The sequence below is a fragment of the Schistocerca nitens genome, chromosome 9 (genome assembly GCF_023898315.1).
Source record: "Schistocerca nitens isolate TAMUIC-IGC-003100 chromosome 9, iqSchNite1.1, whole genome shotgun sequence".
Classification (NCBI taxonomy): domain Eukaryota; kingdom Metazoa; phylum Arthropoda; class Insecta; order Orthoptera; family Acrididae; genus Schistocerca; species Schistocerca nitens.
The window spans coordinates 23,382,775-23,395,579 of record NC_064622.1 but is presented as its reverse complement, the minus strand read 5'-3'; the positions used below and the strand labels follow the sequence as shown (position 1 = coordinate 23,395,579).

At 41.6% G+C, this 12,805-nt stretch overlaps 1 protein-coding gene across 2 annotated transcripts in view; it reads right to left on the bottom strand.

Moving 5' to 3' along the window:
- LOC126203465 (acetyl-CoA carboxylase) overlaps window positions 1–12,805 on the bottom strand; it is a 440,754-nt gene that overhangs the window by 311,120 nt on the left and 116,829 nt on the right. The window contains exon 1 of one of the 2 annotated variants that reach the window (XM_049937782.1): window positions 11,425–11,500. The exons of the other annotated variant lie outside the window; for it this stretch is intronic. The gene's annotated coding sequence lies outside the window, so the exon portion shown is untranslated. Of the gene's footprint in view, window positions 1–11,424; window positions 11,501–12,805 lie in introns of those variants that run through there. 2 annotated transcript variants of the gene reach the window in all.

The following is a 12,805-nucleotide window of genomic DNA, read 5'->3' as shown; positions in this document are numbered from 1 at the left end:
CTTCAGGAAGCTTTCCAGGAGGATGCTATGAGCCACACACAGGTTTTCGAGTGGTTTGGGTGCTTTAAACATGGTGAGATGTGTGTTGAAGACCAACCTCGTTCTGGACGCGCGAAATGAGGAGAACATTGAAAAGGTCCGCCAAAAGATCAACGAGGATCGTCGCTAAACGATCGACCAAATTTCAGCAGAGACAGGAATCAGTTGGAGCTCGTGACAGCGGATTTTCAGTGAGGATTTGCACATGAGACGTGTTGCTGCTAAATTTGTTCGGCGCCTTCTCACACAAGAGCAAAAAACCATCCGCATGAATGTGTGTCAGGACTTGAAAACAGAGATTGCACGTGATCCAAACTTCTTGAACAAGTCCTTACAGGGGATGAGAGTTGGTCTTCGGGTATGACCCAGAAACCAAGCAAGCGTCAAGCCAGTGGAGGACTCCCAACTCTCCCAGACCAAAAAAAGCAAGGCAAGTGAGGTCAAATGTGAAGACGATGGTCATTGTCTTTTTTGATGTTCGTGGAATTGTGCATCGGGAATTCGTACCCCCTGGCCAGACTGTTAACCAGCACTTGGATGTTTTAAGGCGTCTGCGAGAGTACGTGAGGAGGAAACGCCCAGAACTTTGGCGATCAGGTGACTGGTTTCTGGTTTCTGCATCACGACAACGATCCAGCACACACGGCCTTACGAGTGACTCACTATTTGGCATCTCAGAGGTGGTCTGTCGTTCCCCACGCTCCGAATTCGCCGGACCTAGCCGTGTGCGACTTTTTCCTATTTCCACGAATGAAAAAAACGCTAAAAGTCGAGCGTTATGACGATGTGGAGGCGGTAAAAACAACGTCGCAAAGGGCACTGGACAATATCAAACTTGAAGAGTTCCAAACATGCTTCCAACAGTGGGAAATGAGTCTTGACAAGTGCATCGCATGTAATGGGGAGTATTTTGAAGGTGACTGAAGTAATTTTGTAAAAAGGTTCATCAATAAACTTTTTATAACACCAATCCGGTTTCTTTTGGGTCCCCCCTCGTACGTGAGGGGTGTGCATTCGGGCCACGACAGTAGTTCTGAGCGTTTCGTCAGCTACCTAAATAATAGTGAAAGAAGGTATGTGGCCCAGCTGCCCGCATACAGAGCGCACGATCCGTAATACGGTCTGCAGTACGGAATGAATCTCTGTTCCGTTAATCAGCACGCATGCTTGTGCGTAACGCATCACTGTTCTGCGGCACAAAGGGTAGCACGCGCGGTGGAGTAGCCCGTTGGCAAGTCGTAAATCATGAACGTCGTTAATCATATCAGCGTTATCGTGCAACACTGTCAACTAATGACCAATTTTGCATCCAAGCTGTGGTTCGTAGGTACTCAGGTTACGTAAATAAGGTAGTTACAAACCTTAGCGTGAGTCTGAACACAGCGGTTTACTAGACACTGCCCTACTGGGAGTCAGCCAACATGAAGTACAATATTAACAGGGGCACGAAAGGGAAGCAGTGGTTGGGAAGGAAGGGAGTGAGGCAGGGTTGTAGCCTGTCCCCGATGTTATTCAATCTGTATATTGAGGCACATTACCTTAGCGACTGTGGCGTTAGTAAGGGCATTCGGTCACAAATAACAAATTTTTAAAAATTGCCAGCTCCTGAAATTGCGGACCTCGTGTTAAATGGGATCAACGTTAGGGAAAAGAAGAAGAAGAAAAGAAGAAGAAGAATTAAGAACACAGTGTCTATACAAGTGCTTGTTCGAGAATTTGGGACTGCAGTCATTTTTTACAGTATGGCCGATTTCGGATTTAAAAAGGGTTTAATGTTAAGATATGGCCTTGTTACAAAGCAACTCGACAGTTTGGAAACTTAATTAGTTTCCATATATCGAAGGAATGAGGTTTTCTGACATGTGGTACTTAGGAGCTAAGTCGACGATTCACTTAGCAACAAAGACAGAAGTAAAACTGAACTATTCGTAAATCCAAAACCGATCCCAGACTGTTAAATAAAAAGCTGTTAACGTAGAATGCACCTTGCGGGAAATCAGTTGCTCTGGTTTATTTCTGTAAATAAATAAATAAATAATTTGCCAGGTTAGTTAGCAGTACACGTTAAGACGTGTTACTGTTTAGCAAATCATTGCGAACTGGAATCCCTGAATATGGCGCAACAGTATTGGAAATCAGTATAAAGGCAGGGTTCCAGGAAAGTAATAGTACAAAGTCCGAAGCATAAATATATCGGATTTATTACGAAAGTAGTGGATACAAATAAGACATAAAGAATCATGGACGGAATTACATAGTTAATTTCATAAGGCTAGTTACAAAATAAAGCGTTTGCATTTTCTAGATGGAAGTTGATATAAAGGCACTGACTGCCCTGCTGTGTCATTGCACTGTTAGCACACTGTCCAGCCTCCGTTCTTCCTAATTACCTCAAAAATTCTCTTCGGCATTGATTTCGTTAGGGTCTGTGGCCCATTCTTCTCGTATCGCTCCTTTCTGCTCACATACGGTCTCAAATTGCCTTCCATTGTGTTAAACACGCCTTGCAAGTATTCCCCAAAGGTCTTCCACGGCATTCAAATCTAGGCTATGTGTAGACCAGGGCAGGACACCGCTATCTTTATTTTCAAACCACTTTTTTGTTGTAGCAGAAACATGCATTGATGGGTTATCTTGTTGAAACACTTCATCTGGTCACCTGCTGCTCTGTTTTCAGAGCATGCCAATCATAGTGAAATCCTTTTGGCCCATCGAAATTAAACTACTTCTCATCACTAAAGATCACTTATCCCATTCTCAGTTCTACGATACATGTTTTTCAGCAAACTCCTATCTAGCCTGTTAATATTTGGATGCTAGAGCAGGATTCTGCATTCGTTTCTTGAATGCAAGACGTTTTCATGTGACAAAATTTGTCGTACATGTCTGGCAGTTACCAGAAACTATAAATCAGTAACAAGTCGAGTAGAATAACAGTTTGTGGCCCTTCCTTTGCGCAAAAATACCTGCTCTTATGCCTGAAACAATTTGCTACTAGCCCATATTTTCCGTTCTGCCCATATCGTGCGCCCAATCTAGCGAAATTATCAATCACTGTACTCTAACAGTTCAACTTCTTAGCAATTTGCCAATCAGAGTGTTCCATTTCCTTGTACGTTCTGATGTTTGCTTTTTCTTCACATGATACCGGTTTTCCCCGTGGCACTGCCACAAGCGTGGTTTTCGTACATAACACGCACTGTCATTAATTGTTTGTTTTCTATCAGCAGTGAAGCCACGTACGAACAACTAACACCACACATTGCCGCCTCTCTTAATACTTAGTTCCACTCACTACCACCTGAACCACTGATATCTTGTTACGTATTGTACTACTGACATCAGATGCAATACCATTTGATTGCACTTGTCGGTATACTGGATATCATACTATGCATGTGCTTTGTGCACAGCTATTCCAACTGACAATGTTAATTTTCCTTCAATTATCTATGCCTTTATAATGATTTGCACTATTGTATTAAAACTTTAATTTTCGTTGCTGTACAGTTTCACTGAATTTTTTCGTATGGTTAAAGTCGCTTAGTCCAAGGCATTTTACATAAAATAATTAGCGAACAAATTTGATTTTCAAACGAATAAATTTATGTTTACGCAATGTACTCTGTGATCATAAAGTGACAACAAAAAGAGGAAAGATGAAATGTCCTTTAAAGATCTTCAAAGCACGGCATATTTGTAAGTGGATTTACCGGTAACACACGATTTTTTTTATCATAAACTCTATATTTTTAATATGTAATGTTCAGTCTGTAAAGGTGAAGGAGTAAGTACAGAAATGTGTGGTTGCTTCCTTAGTAGCGATGTAGGTCAACAGAGACGAACTATTCTAGTGTTCTGGAGCTACTGAGAGTATCCCACATTTTTGGTTTTACGTGCATGCTCCTAAATAACCCGAAAAAGTTGAAACAAATAATACTACAAGAAGACAACAGTGAAAGAACAATCATTTAAAAACAAGAACATGAAGCAAGTGGAACAACAATCATTTGCTTCAGTGCTTGGGAATGACATCTTAATATAGTAAAACGGGAACAAATCGTACATACAAGTGAAGAGTCTGAATAAAAGCTCTATAGGAGTATGTGTGACGCAGTAGAAAAGTTAGCCAGATGATTTGGTCAACGGACTCAGTACGGGCACATTGCCACAGAAAGCATAGGGCAACGTTTCGACACTGTCAAAGGGTGTTTCTCGCGCATGTGCCAAGTGTTCGATGTTGACTGCACGTCAACGGAAGCTGTCTCACACGGAGACGACACTGTAATTGGATTTTTAAAATTTTTAATATTTATGGTACGTGAAGTTCAGAACTCAAATATCAATCGCCCTAAGCAGTTATATGCAGCTCTCATAAACATTCGAGAAAATCGAGTACGAAATTTTCCGTGCGCCTTTAAGACCCCAAAGTAAGATCGATTCTTCTCAACAGCCTGCGTGGCTCTGTGGTAGAGTGCTTACTTGCCATGTGAACGCCTGGATTCTGTTCCCAGCTGTCGCAAATTTTTAAACAAAGATAATGTTCCACGAGAATTTCTGTGAAACATAAAATACATAAACATACAGAAAAATCTGTAGCGGTCGAGACTAGTAATCGCTGGTTAGCCTCATTTCGGTTGTTTTCTTTGTTTTTCCATTAATTTCGAAACCCTACGTCATTAAATATAAATTTCATTAAATATATGCTAATTAACACATATGTATCATTTTTGAGATATTCCATGTCTTCTTATTTTTAATTACACACTGCACACAAAAATCTAGTTTTCATTCCAAATATAAATTCTTATTTACCGTTCTTCAATAAAATATTGTTAATAAAGACTGTTGAAATTAAAAAACGTTTCCAATCAATTTTTCATCTTAATGTATTCTTGGAAACGCTTGTAAAATGTGCAACTTTGTTTAAAAATTTGCACTGGCTAGCAGACGGAAAGGAGTAGCACAGGGTGTGTCAGGAGAAATCGGGCGCAGGTAGGACTCTTTAACATATTGGTTTCCGCATTGGCTCCAGTGTCCAACACGTTTTTATTTTTTTAATTTTTATTTTTCCCGTTTGCTCTCGCAGGCACTAAAATATGTTTCGCGATGTTTTAGCGACTCTGATCATCGTAAACTATAAGTTTTCCGCTTTTTGTAAGAGTAGGTTATGTGTTAGGTTTGTGCAAGAGATCGTGTCCTTTCCTACAAAAGTGGTGATGATACCGTGCAATGGGTACAGGCGGACACTGAGGATGAAGCAATGTTTGCTAATGAGGTAGCTAGATGAATCTCTTCCTGTGGGAAGTGATAAAAGTTCCAGTGAATCTGATGTTAACGACGAAGAAAAAAGTGAAGTGTCTTGCATGTACATCAAAGATTTAAGGTGAAAGTGATCTTGACAAGTTCCTGTACTACGTCCGACAACAGGGATTCCTACTTTTCAAACTGCTGGGCCGACAGTGGAGCTCAAATATTTCCAGTTAAATTTCCCGGTCAGCTTTTCTCATAAAATTCTGATCACAAAAAAAAAAAAAAAAAAAAAAAAAAAAAAAAAAAAAAAAAGCTCAAGCAGCAGAGAGAGAGATAGAAAGTTAGTCCACTAAACAAACATTCAATGAGGTAGTTGTGAACAGATGTTTCATCAAATGAAACGAAGGCAATAATGAGTATGGCTCCGAATTTCAAGGCAAATTTTTCCTATGATTAGCTAAACTGAAGCCCATTTTTCAAGGATGTTTTCTCTCGTCTCATATTTTTCCAAATACCCACTAAGCCTGTTTCCCTCCCAAAATAAGTAACAGCTGGGGATAGCACGGTCAACAAATAAAAAAGACATGGAAAGGATAGCCGCGCGGGAATAGCCTAGCGGTCTCAGGCGCTGCAGTCATGGACTGTGCGGCTGGTCCCGGCGGAGGTTCGAGTCCTCCCTCGGGCATGGGTGTGTGTGTTTGTCCTTAGCATAATTTAGGTTAAGTAGTGTGTAAGCTTAGGTACTGATCACCTTAGCAGTTAAGTCCCAAAAGATTTCACACACATTTTGAACATGGAAAGGATATAGAGGTTATAGTGCGGACTAATCTGGATGGAAAACACCATACAAAAATATAATCTATTCCCGATTTTTTCCGAGACACGGCCTTTTCGGGCTGACAATGTTGCCTGTAAGAGAGATATATAGATCGGTAATTGTTGTAATAATTATTCTCCCCAAGCAACACATTGTTAAAGCTTCTTTTCTTGTCTGAACTGTTTATCGTCCACGTTTCACTTCTATACAAGCTACACTCCAGACAAATATCCTCAGAAAACACTTCCTAACATTTAAATTTGTACTCAATGTTAAGAAATTTCTCTTTCAGAAAAAAATTTCTTGCTGTTGCCAGTCTATAATTTTATTTCCACTCTACTTCTATCACCGCCAGTTATTTTACTGCCCAAGTAAAATTTAGCTGCCTCAGCAGTGCCTCTTTTAATAGGGCTACAAGCCATCACTCTTGTTACTGTGTGTAATTATCAGTTTTAGTTCGTAACTAGATCCAAAAATCAGGGCTCACACAGAAAAATTTAAGTGCTCGTTTTTCCCGCGCGCCGTTCGAGAGTGGAACGGTAGAGAGACAGCTTGAAGATAGTTCAGGCACTTTATTGTGAATAGCAGAGTAATCATGTAAGTGTCACTGTAGAAAAACCTTCAAATACGGCAGATATCGGACGTCTCGATTTAAAAGTTTGCGCCCATATTAAACAATAATGAAACATAAACGGAGGAGAATAATGGACTGCCGGCGGAGTGGCCGAGCGGTTCTGGGTGCTATATTCTGGAACCGCGCGACCGTTACGGTCGCAGGTTCGAATCCTGCCTCGGGCATGGGTGTATGTGATGTCCTTAGGTTAGTTAGGTTTAAGTAGTTCTAAGTTCTAGGGGACTGATGACCTCAGAAGTTAAGTCCCATAGTGCTCAGAGCCACTTGAACCATTTTAGAATAATGGACTCAAGTCGGCACTACAACACGTGTGTACACGACATGCAAAATGCATTAGACATTTCTGAAGATGGGCTTCAAAGGAAAATACAAATAATGATTTGTTAGTTTACTGTCATGCACACACTTCGTGTCCTACACAGCTTCACACATCTGTATCTTGAAAGCCATTCAGTACTGTGATGTCTTCGTACGTTTGTGATGTCTTGCAATCAGAGTGGTCCATACGATCGTCTCCTAACGGATGCCAGTTCCCTCCTGGAATTTCTTGAGTGAACGCCTTTCCTCAGTTGCGCGAGAATGTAATGTTTCCAATGCGGCGATGTTGGCGCTTGTTTGGCCCCCGTGGTAAACTGGCCGCTGTGAGCTGGCTTCACTCAAAGGCGCCGTTATAGTGTGTGCAGCGGTGGTTTGCCGAAACGCAGCCTGGACGCACATCGGCGCTTGCCGAGCGTCCAGGATATGGCGCCAGCTTTCGTGCTCCATTTGCAGCGTCACTTCCACACAACTGTTATCCACGGGCTAACACGTTGCGACGAACAGTCTACGCTTTCTGCGGGAAGACGTACCTCTCACAGAACCGTAAAACACATCATGCGGGGGAATATGCGTGGTTAGGCTGGGTACTAGGGGTAACATACCCTTGAAAAAAGATGTTTCACTAACGAAAACGTACAGAAAGTATTTACGAACGCAGCAGTCGCGCACTATCACTGTCAGGGCTTAGATATTTTAAACCTCACGGCACATTTGTATCTGCCCCCTGCAAGCAACCGTATGGTGCTTGGCGAAGAGTACATAATGTATCGCTATCGTTCTATTTAAATAATTTACTTCTAAATAAATTATCTGAACTTAAATTACGTACGACTGCTAATAGAAACAGTTATTAATTTTTGACAGCACTGAATTTTAGCTGCATTTGTTTGGTCATCAGATTAGAATGCATTTACTGAATAGAACCAGAGGGGCATGGAATGTAAAAATGACGAAATAATACTTCGGATAATTTATATATAATATTTCATCGCCTTCAGGACTCGAAATGCATAGTTTTTAAAGGAAAAGAAAGTTTGTGAATGAATGTTGCTGTTCTTTAGTTTATGTTTTTCGAGTGTAAATCAGTTATAGCTACAACAATACCAATGGGGATAAAATGACGACATTCATAGCTAAATTAAGCAAACTGAAAATGGGATACTCAAATGGTTGAAATGGCTCTGAACACTATGGGACTTAACATCTGAGGTCATCAGCCCTCTAGAACTTAGAACTACTTAAACCTAACTAACCTAAGGACATCACACACATCGATGCCCGAGGCAGGATACGAACCTGCGACTGTAGCAGTCGCGCGGTTCCGGGCTGAAGCGCCTAGAACCGCGTGGCCACCGCGCCCGGCTGGGATACTCAATACCCATCTTGGTAAAATAAAGTTAAAAAAAAGGTTGACTGCTATTTGTCGTAAAGTGATTATGTGGAATTAACATGAAGACATAGTGAAGCAAGTTACGTCATATAACTTGTAAACTGACTCGTTGTATGTCCTTACATTACTGCACAAATCACCCCTGGGAAACAACTAAACTAATTAGTGACTTGACCTGCTGGCGCCTCATGAAGCCGGTAGCACTGAAGAATAAGGCTGAAGAGACAGAGAGCGAAGAAGACAATGAACAGTAAAGGACACATCAGTACTTCTCAACAATGGACGAACAGGTCTGGAGACGTAACCTCCACCACGTATTGAGAACACGAATCCTACAGATCTGGCTGCAGCATAGCGCGCAGCCGTGGGACTGGCTCAAGAGGAATCACGTAATCACGTTTGCGACAGTTGCGAAACATAACGAGTTTTATAAGTGGAGCCAGCTGTCCTGATATCGATACTCATTACAACAGCGCGCAATGATAGCACTGCAAATAACCAAAATATGTTTGCAATAATGAACTGAAAATACGTCCACCGCTCATTTAAACGGAACGGACCAACACAGGATAGAAACACCTAAGATACTCGTACATTATTCGCAGTTTATAACAGCGAAAGTATTAAATCACCTTGCTATCGATCATTCTGTTACGTTATATTACAATATATATATATATATATATATATATATATATATATATATATATATATATATATATATATATATATTTGAGATTATTTGCAGAAAACTACTTTCGCTCGTCTCTCGACTACCCTTTTGTTCTTATTTGGAACGGTTCTCTCCCCTTCTTCTGAGATTAGACGGCAGAATGTAACTGCAGCAATGTAGTTGGGAGAATAGTCCACATTTTCTGATTTCCTCATTGGAACTAAGCTGACATCACGAATAAAACATATCACTACATTCCTTGAGTCGACGGTACTTATTTTAACAAAAACTGAATACCCACTATCGCCCAGATCGCTACTCCTTTGTAATGGAATTGTGTATATCCACAGCAGAAACCTAAGCAAGTGCTGATACGAGAGGCCAACACATATCTTATCAGAACGTGTTTTTTCTGCAGCACTTTCAGTACCAACCCCATTTCCTAAACTTGGCTAGTGGTTGCAGTAATGTTTCGGTTCCTCTTTATCTTGCACGGATATGTTGTTTAATTTGAATTCCATTCTGCAACCCGTTTGAGATTAGGACTAAAGGTTTCTCTCCGACACGCAATGAAGTCCGGACGTGTTGCTTAATGTCAATTCGCTTTTTACAAGCGGTCTGTGACTAGTACCGAAGCGTTTATTAATTTAATCCGAAAACTGTGCATTTTTCACTACCAAAAACTAAAATAATTAATAGTTTAATTTGTATGTTTAATGGTTTGTTACAGAGTTGGTAGAATTCACTAACGGTGTACGCCTCTGAAGCTCTCTCTGCTCTACCGCAGTGTCACAGCGAATTTATATTATTTGTTTTTTCCTTCGGAATAACGGCAGAAAGAGTCAGAAAATAGAATGAAAATCGTACCTGCTAGCACGACACAACACAGCAATCGTGACTCGTCTAGCGAATAAACATCACGTAACAACTACTATGATAATTTTGTATCCAACACAGACTAAAATAATTGACCTTTGGAGATTAGCGGTACAAAAAGCTTTGCTTAAAAGGCAGCATACAAGGCGTTGTCATGGTAAGAGATTTCGCCAGATTTCAGAATTTAAAAACGTGATTGCATGAAGCGTACTGTGTAGCTAGTTTCCTTATTTAACAGCGTCTCTTTAAAAAGAACTGGCCAGATTCGTCCATTCCGGAAATCAAGAATCTCGACCGTTTTTGTCTGTTATCGACGTCGATAGTGTGAATATATTGGTCGCAGGGATTCGATGATTTTCTAGAAAGTTTTCATTCCAATGATATAAATGTGACAGTCGCGCAAGAGACAGGCGACCATTATTATAATAATCAGTAGTTCCCTGTTCAGGCTTACTGGGTCTCAATGGTAAGTCAAACATCAGGCAAGGAATGACTGTGTTACTCATATGAAGCGTTCCGGAATTTATCGATCATCTGATATCCAGGAGAGAATACTGCAGGTAGTTACGGTGTTTCAAGTTGTAAGTGAAACAAACATTCGCAGACTAAATTCTTGATGCAATAATTTACCAACAGCCGTATGTATTTCTACAATACATACGGCTGTTGGTAAATTATTGCATCAAGAACTTCATGCCAGCCATCGTCCCACGATCTATAATGGATCAACGAAGATTCGCAGACTAATTCGCATGAGGAACGTGTGTGTGTGTGTGTGTGTGTGTGTGTGTGTGTGTGTGTGTGTGTGTGTGTGTGTGTGAAATCTTATGGGACTTAACTGGTAAGGTCATCAGTGCCTAAGCTTACACACTACTTAACGTAAATTATCCTAAGGACAAACACACACACCCATGCCCGAAGGAGGACTCGAACCTCTGCCGGGACCAGCCGCACAGTCCATGACTGCAGCGCCTCAGACCGCTCGGCTAATTGAGCGCGGCTATGAGCAATGAAGTCATTCCTTGCCTGATGTTTGATTCTTATCGTTGCTCCTTTCCACGTGATATAATCACAAATTTATAGTGTTCGGATTTTTTCCTTTAATTGCGTCGTGAACCCTTCCTTTTCTCCAAATTTCGTGTTTGTTGGCCAACGGGAAGTGGCCTGCAGGCTGTGACGAATGAGTCTGTCAGGCAGGCAGACGGACGGACAACAAAGCTATTTTTACCGAGGCATGGAAAACAAAAAACGCACACAACGAGGCAAAAGTGGATGACTACACACTTCATGCATGTATTCAAGAGGATACGGACTTGAAAATCTACCGAATGACTCGAACGCACGTAGGCTAAAATCCGGCCCTTACTTATGACAGTCCAAGGGCACCAGTAATACAATCACGCATAGAGCGGTGAACGGTTTACCTGTAGAGCGAGAGACGCAGTGGAGAAGAGAGCCAAGAGCGGAGCGCGAGACTGCGGTGCGGTGCTGGTTTGCGCGGCGCGGCGGGCAGTGGCGCACTGCTGGGCTGTGCGGACCGGCCGATTAAAGAACTGTCCGGCACGCGGAGGCGACGCCTGTGGCGGCGTGTGTCCGGCGTGCACCAGCCGGCCTCCAGATAACCCGCCACGGCCCGCTCCACGGCCGCCGGCACCGGCTACTGTCCCTACAAACACCTGCACCCACCCGGCAGGTTGACCAACCTTCCCACGATTCCAGCGGCTGCGGCTGCTGTGCAGCCCCCGCCCCCGCCCCCCCCCCCCTCTCCTCAGCAAATCCAACACTTCACATCCACAGCCACGCTACTCAACTGAAGCCACCTTACGGTTTCAGTCGGAGATGTTACTTCGTCGTGCCACATTTTTATTTATTTATTTATTTATTTATTTTCTATTTATTTATTGTTCCGTGGGACCAAATTAAGGAGAAGTCTCCATGGTCATGGAACGAGTCAATACATGGAATTATAACACGATAGTAGAAACAGATAAAATGAAATATAAGTAACATATTCAGGTGACAAGTCGTAAGTTTAAATAAAGAAAATCAACAATGTAACACTGGAATTTGCTTAATTTTTTAGCTCTTCCAGGAGCTCCTCGACAGAATAGAAGGAGTGAGCCATGAGGAAACTCTTCAGTTTAGACTTAAAAGAGTTTGGGCTACTGCTAAGATTTTTGAGTTCTTGTGGTAGCTTATTGAAAATGGATGCAGCAGAATACTCCACTCTTTTCTGCACAAGAGTCAAGGAAGTTCATTCCACATGCAGATTTGATTTCTGCCTAGTATTAACTGAGTGAACACTGCTAACTCTTGGGAATAGGCTAATATTGCTAACAACGAACGACATCAAAGAAACTATATTCTGTGAGGGCAATGTCAGAATTCCCAGACTATTGAATAGGAGTCGACAAGAGGTTCTCGAACTTACACCACACATAGCTCGAACAGCCCGTTTTTGAGCCAAAAATACCATTTTTGAATCAGAAGAATTACCCCAAAAAATAATACCATACGACATAAGTGTATGAAAATATGCGAAGTAGACTACTTTTCGTGCTGAAGTGTCACTTATTTCAGATACTGTTCTAATGGTAAATAAAGCAGCATTTAGTTTCTGAACAAGATCCTGGACGTGGGCTTTCCACAACAACTTACTATCTATCCGAACGCCTAGGAACTTGAACTTTTCCGTCTCGCTTATAATATGCCCATTCTGTCTGATAAAAATATCGATTCTTTTTGAATTGTGAGTTAGAAACGGTAAGAACTGAGTCTTACTGTAATTTAGCATCAAATTATTTT